Raw genomic sequence first — 24,888 nt, forward strand, 5'->3', positions numbered from 1 at the left:
GAGATGTTGAGAATGGACTTGAGGGCACGGGGAGGGGGAAAGGGTAAGCTGGGACGAAGTGAGAGAGTGGCATGGACGTATATACACTACCAAATGTAAAATAGATATCTAGTGGGAAGCAGCCACATAGCACAGGGAGATCAGCTCAGTGCTTTGTGTCCACCTAGAGGAGTGGGATAGGGAGGGTGGGAGGGAGATGCAAGAGGGAGGAGATATGGGGATATATGTTTATGTATAGCCAATTCACTTTGCTATACAGCAGAAACTAACACACCATTATAAAACAATTATACCCCAATAAAGATGTTAAAAAAATAAAAAAGAACAGTACGTCCAGCTTAAAAATTGTCTCAAAATTTAAAAGGTTAGATCTCATGGTGTGTTCTTATTATAATAACATTTAAAAAATTTAAAGTATAATGTTGGTATTTAGTATACATTAAGTGCTTAATAAATATTAGTTCCTTGTCCTTTTAAAAAATATTTAATATATTTTTGTTTACAATACTGTTAAAATTTTATATTATGCTGCAGTACATTTGCATATTATTTTAATATTAATATGAGAAAAGATTACTGTGACCAAGTTTTCTCATTTCATATAAAGGAGAATTTATGTCGGTAAATTTTTTTCCAGCAATTTCTTCCTCTAAAAAGATAAAGTTTTTCTGAAGTATGAGGCTAAATACCATTTGAAAATAGCTCAAGCTTGTTGAAAGAATTTATTATTTTTACAACCTCACCACATAGAATTTTATATTATAGCTCCATTATTTGCCAATAACCATATGCCACTAAAAGAAGAGAAGAAAACGAGCATGGAACTAGCATCTTAAAAATATTTTAATTAAACCTTAGCATGCTGATTTCTCACTAGAAGAATGAAGAATGTGAGTCAACAAGAGAGTCTTAAGGAACTGCTATTACTTCCTCCTCTATGTTCCCAGAGAATTATCTGTATTCCACATTCCAGAATGTATGTATGTCATACTAAAATTGTTTTTATACATATCAATTTCTCTTAAGAGAATGCTAAGTCCTCTAAGATAAAGATCATTTTATTATTGTTTTATATATTATCAGTGTACTTAACATGTTGAATAAATGATTAACTCTACATTTGAATGAGTAGAAATATGATTTTGGTAAATTTTAAAAAACATTTATGATCCACAGTAAAAATACATTTTACATTTGGGTGCAAAATACAAATGTCTATCTCCATGTCTGTCTGTCTATCTATCTATCTATCTATCTATCTATCTATCATCTCTCTCTCTCTAATCAGCTATGGGGAAAGGGAAATTTTCCCTCTTCTCCTTCTTGGTTTTTTTTGGCTAGCAATTAAATGACATAAGGCAGGTTAACGGGAGAAAATCAAATTTATTGCATGTGCACTTGGAATCCACATCAGTATGAATTCCAAAGACAGCAAGGCAAAGTGAGGTATATATGTTATTCTGTACCAAGGAGAAGGAGATAGGGTTCTGAGACTTCAAAGGGAAGAAAGGTAATTCACAGGAAGATAAAAAGAGTTAATGTTTGGTAAATAAATGTTTGCTGGGCCATTCAAAGACAGTGGGACAGAGAGAGGACTTTGATCAGATGGGCCTTGCTAGGCTCCTCCCTGTCTACCACACCTAATTCATACTTAGTTATCTAAGGTGATAGCTCCTTCCTGGGGCAGGCCTCCTATCTTAAATTCTTTTAGGCAGTAAGGAGGAAGTTCAAAGGTTCTTTTTGAGTCTTTTGGGCCTTGATTGTTTTCAGCTCAAAATAATCCACATGCCAAGAGTGGCACATCTTGGGGCCTTCTGCCTGAACCCCATCACTATCACCTATCTATCTATCTATCTATCTTTTAGAAATATCAATGTAGCATCAGCAAGCAACATTTTTGCCTTGGCGAAAAGGAATGTATACAGGGAACACAATTAACCTATTCAAATACCCTTAGAAAGAAGTGATAAAGATTAGGTTAGTTTGGAAACAGCTGAAAAAGAAAGGTGCCTGCTTGTTTAGGAGGCCGAGCAAAGGATGGAATTAACCCTTCATTTTGTGATCCTGGCTAACTGGTGGAATATTGACAGCAATGACAGGGAAATTGAGAAACTGGAAATAATGGTCTGTTTTAGGGGCTGTTTGGGGTGTTTTTGATGTTCCCCCACTATTGAATATTTCAATATCCAAGCTTATCTTTCTACCTTGGAATGTATAATGGTTATTTTTAGCTAAAGGTTTCCAATCTCTTTGACAATTTGTAGCTTGTATGTTTACCTCTGGTATGACATGACATCAAGATGTAATTCTTAGGCAAAGAATGATTTCTATTTGCATAATTGGAATTAGGTTAAACTTCAGTGTCTGGAAGTCTATTAGCAAAGAGGCAAACATCTTAGAAATTAGCTGAACCAGATGGCTCTTGACATGGCTCTCCAAATCACATGGTTTACCATTGTTGAGATTCAACATATAATCCTAGGTTCAAAAATTAACTAAAAAAAGAAAAAGTAACTAAAAAAACAATGCCATGAAACAAACTGCATCATGGAAATATTTTGAATACTATACAAAGCTTGACTAAAGTTGTTTCTTTCTTTCACAATGAAAACATTTTGGTTTTGGGCATGATTTTCAAAAACTATTAGGTTTCTATCTATTAGATTTCAAAATTTCTTACCAGTGTTCTTCTCATCTCCCACTTCTTTCACTTCCTTCCTACTCCAAATCACTAAACTAAGAAGATAAAGAGTTGCCTCTGATAGATACTTGTGGCAAAAACTAAACCCAACAGATACAGAAATGTAACACAGAGCATTGTTTTATTTTAATTTTTTTAAACATCTGAGTCAATTCTCTTTGGGCCTCAGAATATTAATTTATTAATATTAATTATTTTCATGACAAGTCTTATTATTTGGGATCCATTCATCTGAACAAATCAGAAATTTTATAAATAATATCTTTGTATGATTGATTCACTTTAACATTATGATTTTATGTGAAATGAAAGTATTTATTTGTTAATTTGGTTTGTTCTCAGACAGAAAACATACCCTTGATAAAACTGTCAATGCAATAGAGTAAAATATTAACATTTACAGGATTATTGTTATAGGGTGTATGGTAGCATCATATACCTGACAAGAAATTCGTATCTTACAACCTTAGAATGTGTTCAGATGTTTATAGCATACAATATATCAAAACGATTCATAATTACAAAGCATATTTCTTGATAGAAGCTATTTCATATGTTCTTATAGTCTCTTTGCTGTTTATCCAAAGCTACAACACTTTGCTTATGAGATGAAGTGTGATACACAACAAATTCCTACAAAATCTGTTGGCATTGGTAAAAGGAGATAAAAAACTAAGCTAGCCGAAAAGAGGTTTGGGTGTGAGACAGATCTCTACTCTTGGTGACCTGCAGGTCTGGTGGAAAGAATTATTCCAGATAGCAATCCATAGTGCTGCATTGGGTTCTGTTCCATTGTAGGAATTAATGTTTCAAAACATCTTTATTGACTGTCAGGTGACGCTCTGTTAAAAGCCAGTTTTTTCCCTTTACATTCTATTGGTTCCTAACTTGATTAAAATATTCTCGGAATGTAAGTGCTATAATGACAGCCTTTAGGAAGAAAACCTGAGACACCTGTCATGGATGATTAAAAAATTAAAAGATCAAATTACTTTCTTCAGGTAAAACAAAATTGGAGTTTGGTAAGCATTATTACTCCAGTACTTCCATTTAGAAATAACATCTTAAGGACTAGTAAGAATGTCTAAATTATTTTTCTTCCCAGATGATGACATCTTATAAGGAATTAATTATTCAGAATCTAGTCACTTTCTTTGTTAGTTCTTTGTAGTAAGTTTAAACGATATAAAGAAAGAAGGCAGTGTTAATTATGACAGATTCTAAGACCATACTATCATGGAAGTGGTTTAATTTTAGATAAGATTCCAAAAAAAATGAATCTGAATCATAACAAGCAAAATAATTCCAAGGCTTTTGAAATGTGACACTACTGCTGATTGCTGAGAATGTAATTATTATAAAGAGTCAACAGTGAGTCTGCACTAAAATACCATTTAGGTGATCTTTCCTTCTTGCAATGCAAAAAGGAGCATAATAAAAATTTAACTTTGCTAAGACTGAGAAAATACTCAAGAACCAAATAGCAACAGGACAAATCACAAAAGGACGTTTTTGAGTCCTTAGAAATTTGGGAAATGAAAGCATATGAAAGTAATGAAATTAGGCAGGGTTTGGAAATCCAGTGCTGGTGCGGTCCAGATAAACCAGAGTTCAAGAGCACTACGGTGCCAGCTTTACATGAAATTGCGAAGTAGGTCGATTTTGGCTTCGGCACTGACGAACAATTGTTTTTCACTCCTACATTTGGTGGGTGGGGACTGAGATAGGGTTGAATTGGGTAAAAGGAGAAGAGTATGGCAATTCTCAAATTCCTTTAAAATCTTCTGCTTTGGGCACTTTTCCTTAGCCACCACCATTCAACTAAGTATCCATTCCATGTACCTCAACCCAGAAGACTGCCATTAGGTCAACTTTTGCTTCCAAAGACTTTTCGCTGTTCTTCTCAACTAAATACCACTCCCCGCCCCCCTCAACGTTTCTCAGTCTGCAATCTGTCTGATGGACTTGTGTGGGCAATAGGAAAGCATTATAAAGCCTTTGTTTTGGCTTAGCTGCAAGATCCCTTTCTTTCAGTTTCTCTCTGAGTTTTAGACTTGTCATCGGTAAGGTAGAACTAATATACCAATGTCATAGGATTGTGATAAGGATTCACTGGAAATAGAGTTTCTGGCACCCCAGAACTTGGCACTAAATTTGGGCTGGGGTGCCCTTCATCTTCCACATAGTGCTACTAAGAAGGGAATTCTGTACAGTCTGCCAGCTGGTGTGAAGTAGTTATAAATTTCCTCCCTCCCTCCTTCCCTCCTTCCTTCCTTCCTTTTAAAAATCCTAATCCAGCTGAAATACACCACATTGTCATCAGTCACATGTAGTTCACTATAAAATAATCCTCAAAGTTCAGGTAACTAATTTCAAAACCTGGTGGGCATATCTCACATGCAGATCAAAAAGCCATACAGCTGGTCTGGTACATCTAGGAGATGTACTTCTGCTCTGCAATTCCTAATGTCACTGCTTTTCCGGGAACACTTTTTATTTGAAACCTTCCCCAATACAGATAAAAGTGGGGTTACTTTGACTGCAGAGAGACGGACCAAGGAGAATCTGGAGTCTCTTCTGCTCTACAGTATCCAAGGCCATGTCAAAGAACATACATAATTTGAAAAAAGTATAAAATCATTTTTGCTTTGTTATACAGCAGAAACTAACACAATACTGTAAAGCAGTTATGCTCTAATAAAGATGTTAAAAAAAAAAAAGAATTCACCTGCCAATGCAGGGGACACGGGTTTGAGCCCTGGTCTAGGAAGATCCCACATGCCTCGGAGCAGCGAAGCCCGTGCGCCACAGCTACTGAGCCTGCACTCTAGAGCCTGTGAGCCACAACTACTGAGCACGCGTGCCACGACTACCATGAAGAGGTGCCATGCACCTAGAGCCCGTGCTCCGCAACAAGAGAAGCCACCGCAATGAGAAGCCGGCGCACTGCAACAAAGAATAGCCCTGTTCGCCGCAACTAGAGAAAGCCCGCGAGCAGCAACGAAGACCCAACGCAGCCAAAAATAAAAATAAAAGGTATACCAGGCTATGTTAATGTGCATTCAAGACTGAGAAACTGCTAATCTACCGGGTGGTAGAAGTAGAATTGTTTGGGTGGGACTCACTTTAGAGACTTCAGTTTGTAGTTAGAATTCACCAGCAGGCCAAGACAATATAAACATCTATATTATTCTTCAAGGCTGCTGGAGGTGAAGCTTTAGAGACTTCAGTTTGTAGTTAGAATTCACCAGCAGGCCAAGACAATATAAACATCTATATTATTCTTCAAGGCTGCTGGAGGTGAAGTTTTGTTTGTTTGTTTGTTTGTTTTTGATGTACACAAATAGAGGTAAGCCTCAGGGCAAATCATTACATAAAGATTTTCGTCTTTATCTTAAGAGCAATGCAAATCCATTGGAGGGCTTTAAGCAGGGAGAATGCGATTAGATTGTGTTTTTAAAAAGATCATTCTGATAGGGATAGAGTAGGATAATTAGTTGGTTTAGAAATCCCACTAGGGGATTAAAGACAGAAAGGGAATTTTAAGGGAGTTTGGGGAGACTGTTGTAAACTACTGACCACTCAAGAAAAGAATCTAGTAACCTAGCAACAATCTACACTACCTTGATGAAAGACCAGGTGCCTCTAAGCACCAGGCACACTCAAGCCACAAACCCTGATTGTTAAAACACAATAATCAAGACAGTATGGTACTGGCACAAAAACAGAAATATAGATCAATGGAACAGGATAGAAAGCCCAGAGATAAACCCACGCACATATGGTCACCTTATCTTTGATAAAGGAGGCAAGAATATACAGTGGAGAAAAGACAGCCTCTTCAATAAGTGGTGCTGGGAAAACTGGACAGCTACATGTAAAAGAATGAAATTAGAACACTCCCTAACATCATACACAAAAATAAACTCAAAATGGATTAAAGACCTAAATGTAAGGCCAGACACTATCAAACTCTTAGAGGAAAACATAGGCAGAACACTCTATGACATAAATCACAGCAAGATCCTTTTTGACCCACGTCCAAGAGAAATGGAAATAAAAACAAAAATAAACAAATAGGACCTAATGAAACTTAAAAGCTTTTGCACAGCAAAGGAAACCATAAACAAGACGAGAAGACAGCCCTCAGAATGGGAGAAAATATTTGCAAATGAAGCAACTGACAAAGGATTAATCTCCAAAATTTACAAGCAGCTCATGCAGCTCAATAACAAAAAAAACAAACAGCCCATTCCAAAAATGGGCAGAAGACCTAAATAGACATTTCCCCAAAGAAGATATACAGATTGCCAACAAACGCATGAAAGAATGCTCAACATCATTAATCATTAGAGAAATGCAAATCAAAACTACAATGAGATATCATCTCACACCGATCAGAATGGCCATCATCAAAAAATCTAGAAACAATAAATGCTGGAGAGCATGTGGAGAAAAGGGAACACTCTTGCACAGTTGGTGAGAATGTAAATTGATACAGCCACTATGGAGAACAGTATGGAGGTTCCTTAAAAAACTACAAATAGGGCTTCCCTGGTGGCGCAGTGGTTGAGAGTCCGCCTGCCGATGCAGGGGACGCGGGTTCATGCCCTGGTCCGGGAAGATCCCACATGCCGTTGGAGTGGATGGGCCTGTGAGCCATGGCCGCTGAGCCTGCACGTCCGGAGCCTGTGCTCTGCAACAGGAAAGGCCGCAGCAGTGAGAGGCCCGCGTACCGCAAAAAAAACAAAAACAAGCTACAAATAGAACTACCATACGACACAGCAACCCCACTACTGGGCATATACCCTGAGAAAACCATAATTCAAAAAGACACATGCACCCTATTGTTCATAGCAGCACCATTTACAATAGCCAGGACATGGAAGCAACCTAAGTGTCCATCAACAGATGAATGGATAAAGAAGATATGGCACATATATACAATGGAATATTACTCAAAGAAACGAAATTGAGTTATTTGTCGTGAAGTGGATGGACCTAGAGTCTGTCATACAGAGTGACATAAGTCAGAAAGAGAAAAACAAATACCATATGCTAACACATATATATGGAATCTAAGAAAAAAAAAAAGGGTCATGAAGAACCTAGGGGCAAGACAGGGATAAAGACACAGACCTACTAGAGAATGGACTTGAGGATATGGGGAGGGGGAAGGGTGAGCTGTGACAAAGCAAGAGAGAGGCATGGACATATATACACTACCAAATGTAAAATAGATAGCTAGTGGGAAGCAGCCACATAGCACAGGGAGATCAGCTCGGTGCTTTGTGACCACCTAGAGGGGTGGGATAGGGAGGGTGGGAGGGAGGGAGACGCAAGAGGGAAGAGATATGGGAACATATGTATATGTATAACTGATTCACTTTGTTATAAAGCAGAGACTAACACACCATTGTAAAGCAATTATACTCCAATAAAAATGTTAAAAAAAACAAAAAACAAAAAACACAATAGATATGCAGTCTGAATCTTGTTACATGAAGTCAGGGAGTTAATAAATAGTCCTTGAAGAGTAGCATTTCTGCAAGACAGAAATATAGGTGAAAAGGGAAAGAAATAGGTGAAAGGGGACATTATACTAAAACCTGAGATGAATTACCATGTATTAGTATATGTCACCACCCTTCTGCTAATATACATATTTAAATAGCATCATGACCATCTCTATTAGACCATACAGGGTCAAAGGAGGAACTAATGATGTAAGCCTTGGTGTCTACACAAAAATGAGGAAGAAGGTGGTCTTCTTCCCTCCCCACTTTTTCTTTGATTATAAAAATGTAGCCCTCTTTGTTCTCGGGGCTGTGCTCCCTTGCCTGTCCGCTTGTAGCTCTCACAAGCATCCTATGCTAATAAACTCACTCTTTGCCTATCAAATAATAAAAATAAAAAAATAAAATAAAATCATTTTTGAGGTTTGATCTGGAAATAATCATTCTTTTTTGAAATCTACCTGTCCACTTTTCACAGAAAGAAGACAGAAACCAACACAAAAAGGCAGGATTTCAATAGTAGAGTTTCTAGCTTTATGCAGGGAATTCTCTAGTTTTTATAAAGTTGAGTAAACAAAAACTGGCTCTTTAAAAAAAAACACATCTATTCTGGTTTCTAAAACCTTCCTAGGAAAATAAAGTCTTTGCATGAAAAAAAAAAAGCATTATATAACTACAAAGCCCATAGATCGTTTATACATTTGATATTTATACCCATTTAGAGTCATATGTACACTAAGATATAGACTAATTATGAAAAATATTGTTATTCAGAAAACAAGTGTTATACAAAGAGGTTGAGATATTAAAAAAACAGATTTCTTCAATTTCTCCCCAAAAGCCCTGGTTTTTATAAAGGGATACATTATTCTATTATAATTCAAAAATACTTCATAATTTTAGAGAAAAAGCTTAAATATTCCCACATTTACAGCTTTCTAATATACTAATTTATTAGAGAAATTTAGAGCATTTGCTACTTTGGGGATTTAAAATGTTGCAATCACTAACAATGCTGTTTGCCATGATAATAAAATCATGGAAGCAAATCATTTTATAATTTAACAGGTGGCATTTTTGACATTGTTATATATGTCAGTTTATTTTTGAGAAGTTTTAACAAATCAACTAAGTACTTTGTGATTTAACATTATATTTACTAATTTTTTTCAAGATAATTATTTTTCAGTCAATTGATTTGTGCTTTGCCCTTCTAACTAGCTTGATACAGCTCCAGACAAAGTGAGAAGAAGATGTCAACAGTGGAGGCTGCTGTGGATTGTGTCAGAAAAAGAACTTGGGCAACTCACCTAGAGAGACTACACTCAGGTTCCCCCATCCCTAAAAATTGATGTAATAACAGTCACTCCTTTTATTTAGCACAGGGGTCCCCAACCCCCGGTCCACGGCCTGTTAGGACCCGGGCCACACCAGCAGGAGGTGAACTGCGGGCAAGTGAGCACAAAGCTTCTTCTGCTGCTCCCCAGCGCTCGCATTACCCCCTGAGCCATGGACCCCATCGCTCACATTACCACCTGAACCCCCTCCACACCCCGCCCGGTCCGTGGAAAAATGGTCTTTCACGAAACCGGTCCCTGGTGCCAAAAAGGTTGGGGACCAGTGATTTAGCAGACATCATAAAGATAAATAATATAATTAAGGGAACTTGAACATTTGGAAATAAATATATAAATCCGAGGCAGGATTGTTCTCGTTATTACGATCATGATGAACAATGATCATATTCAAAAGCTGAATAATTAATACAAATTACACAAGACCATTTTTTTTATACTGCATGCAAAGAGAAACTTGGAAAGTGGGGAGGAATCTCATGCTGGGCTGCTGGGAAAGTCTGAGAGCCTAAATCCTGCCAGAGGCACTGCTGGGTGTGCTCACTTGCAACGCTCCTGTCTGGCAGCTCCCATGTGAGTGCATCACAGATTTGTCTTTCCCACCAGCCTGTGCTGAACAGTCTCCCCTCCTACTTACAACCAGGCATGTTTCTTGCTCACTTCTGGCAGGAGCAAGAGCCAGAGGCCTGATGGGACAAGCAACTTGTCTTCTCTGATCCAAGAAAATGCCCATAGTTTCAGGAGTTGAATATCGAAATTGAACTCTCCTGTACCACCTTTCCACACAGGGCTAAAACTTGTAGTCTCTGGCTTTGTTATCAGTCAGATGCCAGATAGGAAAGACACTGGGTCACCCCTAAAAAACAAGGCTTTGTTTCTGCATCAGAGTGTGCAGTCAGGTTTTCTACTGTTGTACCATAGAAGTTAGACACACCCCTCTTTAAAATAAAATTTTCATGTAAAGTAGCAGTGTTAGAGCATCTCTGTTTCCTTCCCCATAGGGCCTCTGGTCCATTGTCTCTGGCACGGTGATGTCTTCCCTGGTGTCCCCTTCCTGACCTTGTTTCTCACTCAATTATTTTCTCCTTCTATAACTCTATACCTATCCTTGGGAACACTTATCTCAGTTATAATTTTCGTTTACCTGCAAGATTATTTGATTAGTATCTGCCTTGCCCAATGGACTTTAAGTTATAACAGATCAAGAACAGTCTTTATTTTTACTAGGGCTGTCATATATAACATGCATGCATAAATAAATAAAATTTAAAAAGATTACAGGACACCGAGTTATGTTTGAATTTCACATAAACAATAATTTTTAGTATAAGTATGTTGTTTAACGAACATTCAAGTTTAACTGGGAATCCTGCCTTTTATCTGGCAATGTTTTCTAGTCACAGTTTGACCTTCAATACCTATCATAGTGTTAGGAACATCATCAGAGTTCAATTAAAATTTCTTTTTTTTTTACATTTTTATTTATTTATTTATTTTTTACTTTTATTTTTTTGCGGTACACGGGCCTCTCACCGTTGTGGCCTCTCCCGTTGCGGAGCACAGGCTCCGGACATGCAGGCTCAGCGGCCATGGTTCACAGGCCCAGCTGCTCCGCGGCATGTGGGATCGATCTTCCTGGACCGGGGCACAAACCCGTGTCCCCTATATTGGCAGGCGGACTCTCAACAACTGCGCCACCAGGGACGCCCAATTAAAATTTCTTGAATGGGTGAATGAAAGATTGTAGGAAGGCAGGAAAGTACCATAAAATTTTAGATAGCTGCCAATATATAAGAATGCGTTATTTGTATACTTAAATCCAACCCCTTCCCCCAATTTTTTTTTTTGAAAAAATTAATTAATTTATTTTTGGCTGCATTGGGTCTTCGTTGCTGAGCACGGGCTTTCTCTAGTTGCGGCGAGTGAGCGTCTCATTGCAGTGGCTTCTCTTGTTGCAGAGCACGGGCTCTAGGTGCACGGGTTTCAGGAGTTGTGGCACGCGGGCTCTAGAGCACAGGCTCAGTAGTTATGGGGCACGGGCTTAGTGGCTCCACGGCATGTGGGATCTTCCTGGACCAGGGCTCAAACCCGTGTCCCCTGCATCGGCAGGCGGATTCTTAACCACTGCTCCACCAGGGAAGTCCCCTCCCAACATTTCTTAAAATAAAATTTTAAAAACAAGGAACAATTCATCAAGCTCATATATAAAAGACTTTGACAGAGTTATTGACAAAAATATTATACTAGACTTCTGCCATTAACATAGTTTTGACCCTCCTGGTTCCTACGTATAAGAAGTAACAAAAATCATATGCACACCATAGAACTAAAAGCAGAATTTAAGGCAAAATGGTCTTGTAATCTTTTTAAACTTTGATTAAAATATAGCAGATGAAACATAATAGGTAGTTGCAGTGAAATAATTTTCTAGAGATCAAGTGCTGTAGAAGTAGCAAGGGAAACTGGTAAGTAGCCTTCATAAGGTTTTAGGTAAGCGCAGGTATTGTTCTTGCTCATTTTCGTTATAATTGTTTGACATAATTCCTTCCTATAAGTTACAAAGCAGATTATTGTCTCTCACAGCTTTTTATGCTCATCTTTTTTTTCAAGAATTTCAATACTGGATGCCTACTGTGCGCAAGACAATGTCTATAAGAGATGATAAAAATATGTGTAAATGTATTAAAGACACAAATAAAAAGTACACTTAAGTGGAAACACATTCATTTTTTTGTAGAAAGAATTTGCTACATCCCCCAAATGTAGAAAGGCAAAGATTGCAAAGCACAGAAAGAATCAATTTAGGGAATTCCCTGGTGGTCCAGTGATTAGGACTCTGCACTCTCACTGCGGACAGGGAGCTAAAATCCCACAAGCCACATGGCATGGCCAAAAGGAAAAAAAAAAAAAAAAAAAGAATTTATGCCAGGACAAGTTAAGACATACAATATGAAAGAGCTAATTCCCTGTAATACACATGCAGTTTGCCCCTTACTCTCCATGATCTATACAGTAGTATTAGCAATTTCATTTGTTTGAATACTTCATTTTAAATCACTGCAAATAAAATAAATTTTACTACAAGTTTAGTTTATATCACTACTACTCTGTGTAAGCTTACTTCTACTTTGCTGTTTTCTTAGAAAGAAATGAAGAGATCCAGTGACACTCTCCTCCTTATTACAGTATTTTAGAAAACCACTTTGCGGTAGATTAAAGATGAGCTGCAAATTCTTTGCTATTCCTTCACAAGAGGTGGAGTCTAATTCCCCTGGGTTTGAATCTGGGCTGGCTTTGGTGAAATCTTTCCTCTTGTTCTATATACTTTGGAATAGTGTATGGAAGATTGAAGTGTGTGTGTGTTTGTTTGTTTGTTTTTTGAGTGTTTGGTAGGACTTTAGGAAAAGCCATACCTAACTCTGTTTTACTTTTGGTTTTGGTTTGTGGGAAGATTTTTTCACTCACAATTCAAACACTTTAATGGTTATGGAACTATGGTGTTTTTCTTTTTGATTTGTTTTCTAGGGATTTGACCATCTTATGTATGTATTCAAATTTATTGGCATAAAGTTGTTCATAATATCCTTATATTAGCTGTTTAACAATTTGCATCTGTCCTGTCTCCCTTATATTTCTAATGTTAATTCTTTAAGCACCCCTATCTCTATCTCCTCACTACCCCCTCCGTCTTCCTCTCCTCCTTCTTCATCAACCTCGCCACCATGTTTTCAAAGAAATGGTAATTCATTTTAACTTTGCTGATCCCTTTGTTTTCTATTTTATTTTCCCCATTTCCTAATCTGTTAGTAAGGATGAACGGTAGAAGGTATATCTCATGGTCAGCTAGCAGCATGTCCCACACCCACTTGGAAACTGCACTGATGTTCCCTAGAGAGCTAAGAAAAAGAACAAATTTCATAAAAGTACAACTTCCAAAGGGAAATTCTATGCATTATTTATTTTTAAATGATATATTTTGTAGCAAAGAATTTGACCTTGACAAAAGAGGGGTCTAGCCTTGTCCCTGGCTCCAGGAAGGTAATGTCTAAACTCTAAGGAATATCCCCAGTGATAGGAGTGTCTTTGTTGTTCGTGGCAGGTCTTGTGAACCACATCTTCCAGCTATACTAGAGAAATGGCTCATGGTGGGTCCCTCTGATCATGCCTGAGAGTTTATGCTAATAAGATGACCCATGGTGGGCCTCTTGGACCATGTGTTATCAGCCTGAGTTCTGGAGAGTAGGGGCAAGAGGCTGAGAGCACCGCAGGGGCCATCAATCAATCAGTCATGCCCAAGTAATAAAACTCTGGTGAAAAGTCTTGACACTGAAGCTCAGATGAGCTCCCTGGGTTGCCAATACTCCACACATACTGTCACACATGGATGCTAGGAGGGTAATGTGTCCTGAGGACAATAGAAATCTTGTGTTTGGATCCCTCCCAGACTTTGCTGTCTCTTCTTTTGGCTGATTTTAACGTGTCATTTTTCTGTAATAAATCATAACTGTGATTATAATGGCTCTCAGAGAGTTCTATGAGTCCTTCTAGGAAATTATGGAAACTGAGGTGCTTTTGAGAAACACTAGTTTGGACTACCAAGTCACATTCCATCAGACCAAGGAAAGTACTTTATAGCTCATATGCCCAACAACGGGCAGGGAGGTATTGTCCTCAGAGGAATGGTTTGATAGAGAATTAGAATGGACAATTAGTACATTTGTTGTTTAAAATGGGGGAGATAGGGCTTCCCCGGTGGCGCAGTGGTTGGGAGTCCGCCTGCCGATGCAGGGGATGCGGGTTCGTGCCCCGGTCCGGGAGGATCCCACATGCCGCGGAGCAGCTGGGCCCGTGAGCCATGGCCGCTGAGCCTGCGCGTCCGGAGCCTGTGCTCCGCAACGGGAGAGGCCATGGCAGTGAGAGGCCCGCGTACCGCAAAAAAAAAAAAATAAAAATAAATGGGGGAGATAGAAGCAAGAAGGGTTGGTTTATACACCTTCATGTGTGTGTTCTCACATTCAACATGAGGGGTCCAAGGGAGGGTGATGACTAGATAGATTCCTTCACTTTTCTGGGTAATCTGGGGAGAAGGAAACAGGGGAGTATTCTGGTAGGACTATACAATTTTTTCCCACAGAGGGAGGACGGTGGTATGACTATATTATTTTCTTTTTTTCTCATATCACCTCAACCTTTTTTTTTTCTTACTTAATGCAGTGGTCCAAGGACCAGGCTTGCAACTGTTGGTGCCAGAAGCAGGCATGATCCCTAAACAAAAAACTGTAGCTGTGTCTTTAAACCTTTATATCAGGATTCCCAAGGGGCTGATGGGTTGTATTGTGCCTTTACCTAATCTGGCATAATTGGGGTTGGTGGAAAATGTAAAATTAGTTGCCTAGTGCTTGAGATAGCCTACTAGTTATGCACTATATAATTCTTCCCAGTGTAATGGGAGTGGACTGAGGGGGAAGCAATCTGGACCTGCTCAGTGGCCAAACATCACATCTTTTCCAAAGGTGGAAAGCTTGGGTAAAGCTAAACAGTTAATAGGGCTATAGGGCAGGAATAGTAGCTGAAGGTAAGGGAATGAATAAATGGGTTATGTAATGAGGGAAATCAAATATTACATTACTACTTTGAGGAAGACTCAGAAGAAGAGATGATATTGTCTCTTAACTCAATTTTACCAGATGCTTGAAAGGGTGAAGATCGCTTCTGCTTTTGCAAACTGACATGGTTGTAGGGAAAACTGCAAACCTGAGTGGCATCACTCTAGGAGACATTTTGGTTCTACAATATGACGGCGGACTGGACTAATTGTTGATGACCTACTGGGACTCTAGTAATGTGCCTGTATCTTTTGATCTTATTTTTAAAGTCTCATCTACTGCCATACTGTGATAACGGTATAACACAGACCCTATTGGTGAGGTTATAATGCTGATATTGGTGGTCAAATTGGGAAAACTAGTTAAAGCCTCCTTAAGATGTAATACTGATGGAAAATAATTGACCTGAGGAAGAAGAACTGGATTTAGTCAATCATCAACTAATTTCCATGCTGAATACCTGCACAAGTTTATCCTAAGCTAGAAATAATGGTAAATCAAGAAACAAGAATGTGAAAATGTTGTAATAACTTTATGGGACAGATTAGTAGGCTTTGTAAAACGTATCTCTACCCCACAGTGGCTCTTCCAAAATTCACAATGATACTGTTGCTGTGTCTATCATATAAAAGCTATACTAAAAGTAGATGCCCAGACAAATATGATTGTTTTGCTGTAAGAGAGACTTGTCCAAAAGCCAGAGGGTAGCCTTTGTAGTAAATCATTTGACCTGTGGCCAAACGAAAGATGTGGTCTTTGTCCATAGCAACTGGGAGGTCACTTCTAAACTCTCTGAATTTCTTGAGTGATAAACGTGTCTTTGTTATTCATGGTGGGCCTCCTGGACCACATCTGATACTTTATGCTAATGAGGTGACTTATGGTGGGCCTCCCGGGCTTCATGGTTTCAGCCTGACCTCTAAGAAGTAGGGGGCTAGAGACTGAGTACAACCACATGGGCTATCAATCAATTATGTCCATGTAATGAAGCCCCAATAAAAACTCTGGACATGAAAGCTCGGATGAGTTTCCCAGGTTGGCAGTACTCAGTGTGTAATGTCATACACCGTTGTGGGGAGAGTAATGCATCTTGAGGACAGCAGATGCTTCACTGTAGAACTTTCCCAGCCTCTGCCCTATGCATCTCATCCTTGGCTGATTTTCATTATCCTTTCCCTATAATAAACCATGGCTCTCATGTACACATGTACAATAGCTCTCAGTGAGTCCTGTGAGTCCTTCTAGTGAATTATGAAAACTGAGGGTGGTTTTGGGACTCCCCCCTCCCCCACCCAACTTGTACTTGGTGTCAGAAGTCTTGGGAAAACTTGATAGCCCGGAGGACTGTGCCCTCAAACCTCACATTTTAGGGAATTTTGGAAACTATATCTGTATTTAAAATACAGAAAAATGGACCAAAAAAAAAATCTGTCCACATGAATGTCATTTAAAAATAATTGTAATGATTGCAGGAAGCCAAGGCACATCAAATTATTTTTTATAAATACTACAAAAGAAGTAAGTCACACCAGATATTTAAAAAAGAATAAGGTTTCTATTAAGCAGCAAAGTTGGGCAATGACTTCACTCCTCTATTTAAAGGAATTTACATGGCTTAACAGACCCCATGAGACTGGGCTCCCACTTCTGCCTCACCGGCAGAAGTTTGACACCTTAGCCTTGCTGGCCTTATTCAGTTCCCCAAAAATGTCATACTCTTGCAAAATATAGGGCATGGATTCTCCTCTGCCTGGAATGCTTTCCATCAAAATTTCACCTGATTTATTAGTGTTTATCCTTCAGATCTCAGCTCAATTCTCATTTTCCAAAGAAAGCTTTCCCTGATTGCCACAGAGTACTCTTACTCACACCTGTGTAGGACTATGTACTTCTCCTTTATAAAACTTATGACAGTTGTGATAATTTATGTCTGTATCCCTTACTAGATTGTAAGCTCCATGACAACAGGATTACCTATTTTTCTCCCTTGTACTGAGTGGTTACTATGAGCCAGGTACTGTGAAGCACAGTTATTATTTCACTTAATTCATACAATTCTGTGAGCCAGATGTTGTCCCCATTCTTGTCCCCATTTATAGAAAAGAAACATTTGACTTGAAGATATACATGAATATGGAGAGTGTTACACACTAAAATATGGGGACTACCAGGATTGAAATCCATGAATTTTGACACCTATATGTTAAAACCACCATATTATAGTACATGTTCAAAAGTACTTGTTGAAGAAACAAACAAAAATTAATAAAGTATGTGGTTAATAGAATGTTAATAGAATGCTATGCTTTACAAATACTACCACTTCTAAAAATTTAGATGATAGTCTCTCAGACCATAATTGTATTTTATCTCTCTTATAATCAAGAATATATTCCAGAATCCTACTGAGCTATATAGAGATATTAGTAAGGGAATCACTTATTCCCAGTAAAAGTACTAGGAATACATTAGATCGAAGCATATGAAAAATTGCAATTTAGAAGCGAAAAACAATTTAATATCAGTAATTTTATATAGTTTAACCTATAAAAACTGTTTCTTTTTTTTTTTTTTTTGTTAATAGAAATCCAAATAATCACCTTTTTTTCTAAATTCAATTAACATATGAATATGAGGCTGGCCCGGACCTCTACAAAGTGAAATAAGATGATAAAGTTTATGTCATCAGGAAATTTATTGCCAGATTAAAATACAAAGAAAACCCACCAGAGAAATTTCGCAGACAAAATGTCTGAAAAGAAACCACTTCCCTTTGCTCCATTGTGCTTGGTGAGATAAATGATATATTGTTATTGGACACAGTTGAAGAAATTTTACCAAAGGATGTTTAGACCTTGATGTCACTCATTTTTCTGTATGCATTTATCAGTGATGAAAAATAGCAAAAAACAAACAAAAACCAGAAAACCAGCGATAACAAAACCCCCAAATACACAGTCACTTTTAAATTTCCAAACAATCAAACATATCCCAAAGACCTATTATTTGTAAATGTCAGTGGTACACCTTTGACTAAAAAGCAGAAGCAAAACAAACCAAGCCAAAAACCAAGATGCATATCTGTATTACACAAACAGTCCACCTAAATTTAAAAATTAAGGTTTCTTTTGTGGTTTACACCAGATTCTTTGCTGCAGTAATTTCACTTCAAAACCTAACCAAACCAAACTGAAGTGGAGCATATTGTCACAATCATTATTTCCTCTGAAATTACCTCTGGCTTCAAAGTTTTCAGCACTTCACCTTTCTTGAGAACCAGGATTCTAACATGGTCACTTAGCAGGACCTCTCTCATGCTGTTTCTGGAATATGAAATTGACTTGGTCATCTGGTAAGACATTATTATTTTCTTTGTTTTGTGGAATACTATGAAGTTTTATCCTAATCATGAAGATACATTTAGAGGGGTTAAAGCAATCGATATTTCCTTCCTTGCTTTCAAATAATTGAAATGACCAGAGCTGGTAGCCATAGTGTTAGAAGACCTTTCTCATCCTGATGCTCTTCTGCAAATTCTTCAGGAGTTTGTTCCTAACCTTCTGGGTGTAGTTCACAGTTCATGTCTAGGGACCATATGATACCCACTCTCCTTTTAAATTGTCTAGAAAGATCATGGATTTGGAAGTGAGATAGATTAGCATGACTTCACAGATAATATTAGTTATTTAAAGAAGTAATTGTGAGGATTAAATAAAAGTGCTTCTCTAAATCTTAAATGCGAAGTTTTGAGGCCCACACTAGACATTAAATAAGCATTCATTTCTGTCCTCTTCTTCCTTCAGTGTATTCTGTCATCCACGATGGTCCATTGATGGCTCTAATTGCCTGCTGTGTGGAGTAAACATTGTTTCTTCTCTCATGTCTTACATCCAGGATTCTGCATTCTATCTTTTCCTATAGTCATAACAAAAGTTCCCTGGCCTTTCCTTAACTTTTTGTTCCTTGGGAAATCTTCTGGAAATTTCAAGTTTAGTCTCAATTTTTTGGTTTCAAGTGGCACCATTCTTAACTATTGGCATAATTTCTTAGCCTAGGGTTTCTTTAAAAGCTAGTTGTCTAGACCTTGATTTTCTTCTGTTTTGTCAAGAAACTCCCTCAATTTTATTTATAGCTGAGTTTTCTGAGAAATGTGAAAATAACCCAAGAGAATGTGGAAATTACCCAAGAAAACAGACTTGTGAAACTCTATTAAATTGTACCTTAGAGCCTTCATGAAGCAAGCCCAATCACTGGTCCTACAATAAACTACATCTTAGAGTGATATTATACATGTCTTCTGGGTAGTCCTTGGAAGATATTGGTTACAGGTGACTGGTTCTCCCTCTACTACTCACTTTTATACATCAAAGAAGTCTAGCAATAGCCTCAAATTTTCTTCGTTGTCTTCTTATTAAATATTTTATACAGACTTACAGTGATTAGGCAATTTGTCTGAGGTCACACAGCTAGTAAGTATTCACTCAGGATTTAAAACCAGATGCTACTAACTAAAAAAGAAAAAAAAGAAGTGCTCTTAATCACGTATACTGCCAAAGATTTTAAATTATTAATTTTAGCTATATCTGATATCTTTTTGGTCAAAACAACCTCTCCTAAAGCTATTATAGAATAAACTGAATGAAAGGAAAAAAGTAGACTGCTCAAATTTTAGAGAATTAGTTTGGTCAATAATAGAGCCATTTCCAATAATAAACTCTACTTTTATTATATTTCACCATGTTATGATAAAAATGGCTTTTTTCTTTTTGTAGAAATATTTTCATGTAGCATGGTAAGATAGTCTAAAACACCATATAACAATTCTCCTATTAATTCAAAGTCTTTCTCCAGAGATGTTCTTACAACTGGAATAATAAGGATTTGCTTTTTTTTTTTGTATCCTCTCACAGTTCTGGAGTCTGGAAGTCTGAAATGTCTAGGGCTATACTTTCTCTGGGAGCTTAAAGGGACAACTTGTCTCTTTTCTCTTCCAGCTTCTATTAGCTATCCCGGCATTCCTGGGCTGTGGCCATATCACTCCATCTCTGAATCTGTCTTTACATTGCATTCTCTACTCTGTGTTGGTATCTTCTCCTCTTCTGTCTGTCTCAAATATCTCTCTGACTTTCCCTGAAAAGGAAACTTGTCACTGGATTTAGGGCCCACCAAGATAATTCAGGATTATCTCCTCATTTCAAGATCCTTAATTTAATCACATCTGACAAGGCTCATTTTTCAAATACAGTAACATTCGTAGTTTCCAGGGACTTTATGTAAATATCTTTTTTTTTTTGAGGTGGGGAGGGTCATTTTTCAGACTACCACAGTCCGCCCTCTGGCCCCAAAGGCTCACATTCATCCCACGTGGACATATTTACCCCATCCCAGCATCCCCCAAGTTCTCAGCCTATTAGCATCAGCTCAAGGCTAAAATCTCATCTAAATCTCATGAGCCCTCAAATCCCAGATATCATCATCTAAATCATATATGAATGTGACTCTGTGTATGATCCATCATGGAGCAAAACCTCTTTCCATCTCTGGACCTATCAAACTATAAAGTAAATTTTCTGCTTCCAAAATTCAATGGTGAAACAGGTATAGAAGTAAAACGAAGACACAAATTCTGCAGATGAATAAAATTTGTCTCTTGGCCAGATTAAAGTCTTGGGCTACCTGGTTGTAGACCTCTGCTGGAGGAGGATGGTAGAGTTCCTCTAGGGAGAAATTTGTACATTTGGTGGTGGGAGGAGCGGAGATCTTAATAAGACATGTTGTTACGTAAGGGAAGTCTTGAGAGCCTGTTTGATTGAGAAATTTTTTTTAATTTAATTTTATTTATTTTTTTATATAGCAGGTTCTTATTAGTTATCCATTTTGACTGGGAAATTTTTGATGCAAAAAGAGGGAGGAGTTTCTTTGAATAACAAAGTAACGAGAATCCCAAAGATTTTGAATTCTTGGATACAGTGGGAAAAGGGCTAGAAGGGCTAAGGGTTTCCCAAACAAGTGTTGGAAAGCTAGAAGGAGAGCAACTATGGAACTACAGATAGGTACAGAAAGCATCTATTACACACAACAATCATATGAGATGTTTTGCATAATGAAAGAGAATGGTCAGGACCAATGCTTGCGGTGGAGTGAAGAGAAAGTACAATATTTAGAAGACAAGATGGTAAGGAAGGTTGATAATTGAATCAGTAACAGAAATGTTTATTCAGAGACATGAGATGAATCTCAACAGTGCATGTCCATCCCTCACACATCCCTGGGATCCTTGGAAAGTTAAAAGAGGTTACTGGACTTCCAGTAGTTACGTGGCACAAGACACGTTACGTAACTTAAATGTATCATGAAAGAAACACTAGAAAAAATATTATTGTGTTTTCTACCTAAATGGGAAGGAAATCCAAAAAAGGGCAGATATATGTATACATAGAGCTGATTCACTTTGCTGTACAGCAGAAACTAACACAACATTGTAAAGCAAATACACTCCAATAAAAATTAATTTAAAAAAAGAAAGAAAAAACATTATTGTGTTTTTTTTCTTTTTTCTTTCTGAAATGTGCTTTTCTCAGACCAGCTTAAGAGAAGAGTCATATTAGGATTGTTACAGAAAGATTGCAGTGAAAAAGCAAGGGTTAATATTCAACATCTCGCATTTAAAATAGGATTTTGAAACATCACAAAAGGGAGGTTTTTCGAGAGGAAGTAATTTCCAAATTCCTTTAGTTCATATATAACAACATTAAAGACCATGTGCAATAATCAAATCGTAGATCTTCTCCCTTAACACCGAGAAAATACCCATGTGTGTTATTAAAGTTTAGCCGAGAGGCTGATGTCCAAAAGAAAGAGACTACATCTTCACTGATGTAACGAAAGTCCAGAGATTTTGTGAGAAGAAGAAAGCAGAGAAGGACCCAATATTTAGCTTTCTGAACCACTCCATGTTCTCTTGTGTTATGGGCAGAACCCCTAGGGGTTAGAAATTGTCTGGGGAGCTTGTCAGGGCTGAGTCATTTTAGGAGGAACCTCATGATACTGGTCCAAATGGGAGTCATAGCCAGGCGGATCTCAGGAGTCTCTGTAATGCCTGTGAAAGCCAAAGTAGGGCACGATCCAAATAGAGGAGAGAACATGAGGCCCTGAAATGATTCAGAGAGAGCCGATTATGGGTTGCCCAGTTGCTACTGCCAGCACAACTGCAAGCTGCAGAAGAGTGCCACTGACTTTGAGAACAAAAGATGGACACAGGCCTGAAATGATATAACTCTCCAACATCACAAACCTAAATTGACCATCCTCCCTTGTTTTCTCAGGATGACTCAGGATGTCTGTTGTCTGGGCACACTTTAATTTGGTGGTTACACTACCTAAGTCTTTCTCCTTTTACACACCTAGATATAGTCTTGGAGAGAAGCAAGTAGGAGCAGTATGGTAGAAATCTGAGAATTTCTACCAGAAGAATCTGAAAATTATATGAAAGGACTCTTTGAATTGCTGTATAGGATCAAAGTGAACAGAATGTATAGAAATAACAAACAATTGTTGTATATCTATATCTATCTATCCATCTGTTGAAATGTATAGAAAACAGCAAGTATGGCACAAAGAACAATTTCATTTTTCCTGAAGCATTTGAAAGTAAGTGGCCAACCTGATGGCCCCATCACCCCTAATACTTTAGCATTTCCTATAAACCAGGACATTTTTCAACATAACTACAAGATTAAAACCAGGAACTATTTTTTGACATATTATTACATCTAATCAGATTCCATTCAAGTATTGTCAATTGTTCTAATAGTTCTAACACACCCTAAGATTCTTGAGTCTAATCTAATCCTCACACCCATTCAAATTTCCAAATTGTCTCAATAATGCCTTTATAGAAAATATACCCAGTTCAGTGTCTTTCAAATAGTTCCTTGGTCTCTCTTTGTCTTTCAATGCACTTTTGAAGACTATAGGATTTTTAAAAAATAGAATACCTCTCTATTTGGGTTTGTCTGATAGTTTCCCATGATTGGATCTGATTATGCATTTTTGGTAGGAACATCACTGAAATAATATTGTGTTCTCATTGCATCCTTTGATATTAGTTAGTATTTACTAGGATTTTGTATGAATGAAATTATGTATTCTTTCTTTGCCTGGCTTCTTTCACTCACCATAATAATTTTGAGATTTATCCATTTTGTTGCATATATCAGTAATCCATTACTTTATTAGCAGGGAGTACCAAATTATTTGAAGGAATGGTACAAGTAGAAGAAATTAAGCAGATATTTTGTTAATTCGTTACTTTTTATTATTGAACAGTGCTCCATTATATGGCTATACCCAATTTGTCTATCCATTCACCTGCTGATGGATACTTGAGTTGTTCCCAGTTTTAGGCAATTACCAATAAAGCTGCTGTGAAAATCTGTATTCAGGTCTTTGGATGGATATATGCTTTTATTTTGGGGGAGTAAATACCTAGGAGTGAGATGGCTGGATCCCATTAACTTTAAAAAATATACCAAACTCATTTCCAAAGTAACTGTACCAATTTGAGTTTCTACCAGAAGTGTATAAAAGTTCTGGTTGCTTCTGAAACTCACTGATACTTGAGTATGGTCAGTATTTAAAATTAAAAATTTTAGCTATTCTATTGAGTGTGTAGTGTTATCTTGTAGTAGTTTTTATTTATGGTTTTCATTCACCATCCATATATCTTCATTGGTGAAATGTCTGTCCACAATTTTTTCCCATTTGGGTTGTCTTATTATTATGTTGTTGTAGGAGTGCTTTATATATTCTAGATAAAAGTTCTATTCAAAACATTGAAGAAAATTTTTTATGAAGTCCAACTTTTTCAAAAATTTTAAATGATTACTGTGTTTTGCTTTGTATTTTTAAAAATCTTCACTAAACTGAAGTTCACTGACAGTTTATCTTATATTTTCTTCTAGAAGTTTGATAGGTTTTGCTCCTACATTTAAGTCTATGTACATTTGCATTATTTTCTTTTTAATACAGTGTGTGAAGTAAGGGTTGAGGTTCTTTTTTTCTTTTTCTTTTTTGCATATATAAAATTGTTCTGGCATCTTGATTGAGAAGGTTATACTTTCCACACTGAATTATCTTGTGTCATTGTCTAAAAACAATCCACCATGTGTATGTATTTCTGGACTCTTTATTTGTTTCACTGGCCAAAAGCACAACTTTTCCTTAGTTTGGTCAATAAATACCCTTCAAGGTTCCTATTGTGCTCTTTTGACATATCTTCATTATTCTTTGAGCACTTCCTTACTTTCTGGACCAAAAGGACAGTCTACATATATCTTTTATTGCCCTGGCTCAGACCAAAAATTAGTCCTTTCTCCAACAAGCCCTATTTCCTGTTAGAGGAGAATGGTATTTAGATCTGCATGTGAGGTGTGCTCATGACTATTAGTATGTCACTACTCCCAGACCTCTCAGTGGACAGAACTAGAGTATATATGTGTGTATATGTATTTACACACATATATACACGTGCTTAAAATACCTATATACGTGATACACACGTTTATATCTATATTTATTCTTATCTTTCTTTACATATTGAAAACCATTATTTCATATTGATATCACTAATTCCCATACCAGGTTAATTCTACTTTTTCCCTGTCTGTATTTAAACTGCCTTCTGTGACAATGAGGAAGCTGACTCCTAT

At 37.4% G+C, this 24,888-nt stretch overlaps 1 long non-coding RNA gene across 1 annotated transcript in view; it reads right to left on the reverse strand.

The window, feature by feature from the left end:
• LOC115802698 (uncharacterized) overlaps nucleotides 1–24,888 on the reverse strand; it is an 82,790-nt gene that overhangs the window by 18,630 nt on the left and 39,272 nt on the right. The window lies entirely within an intron of this gene.

Source organism: Delphinapterus leucas, chromosome 4, assembly GCF_059928025.1.
Source record: "Delphinapterus leucas isolate spDelLeu-1000000601 "Yukka" chromosome 4, BTC_Dleu_Yukka2, whole genome shotgun sequence".
Taxonomy (NCBI): domain Eukaryota; kingdom Metazoa; phylum Chordata; class Mammalia; order Artiodactyla; family Monodontidae; genus Delphinapterus; species Delphinapterus leucas.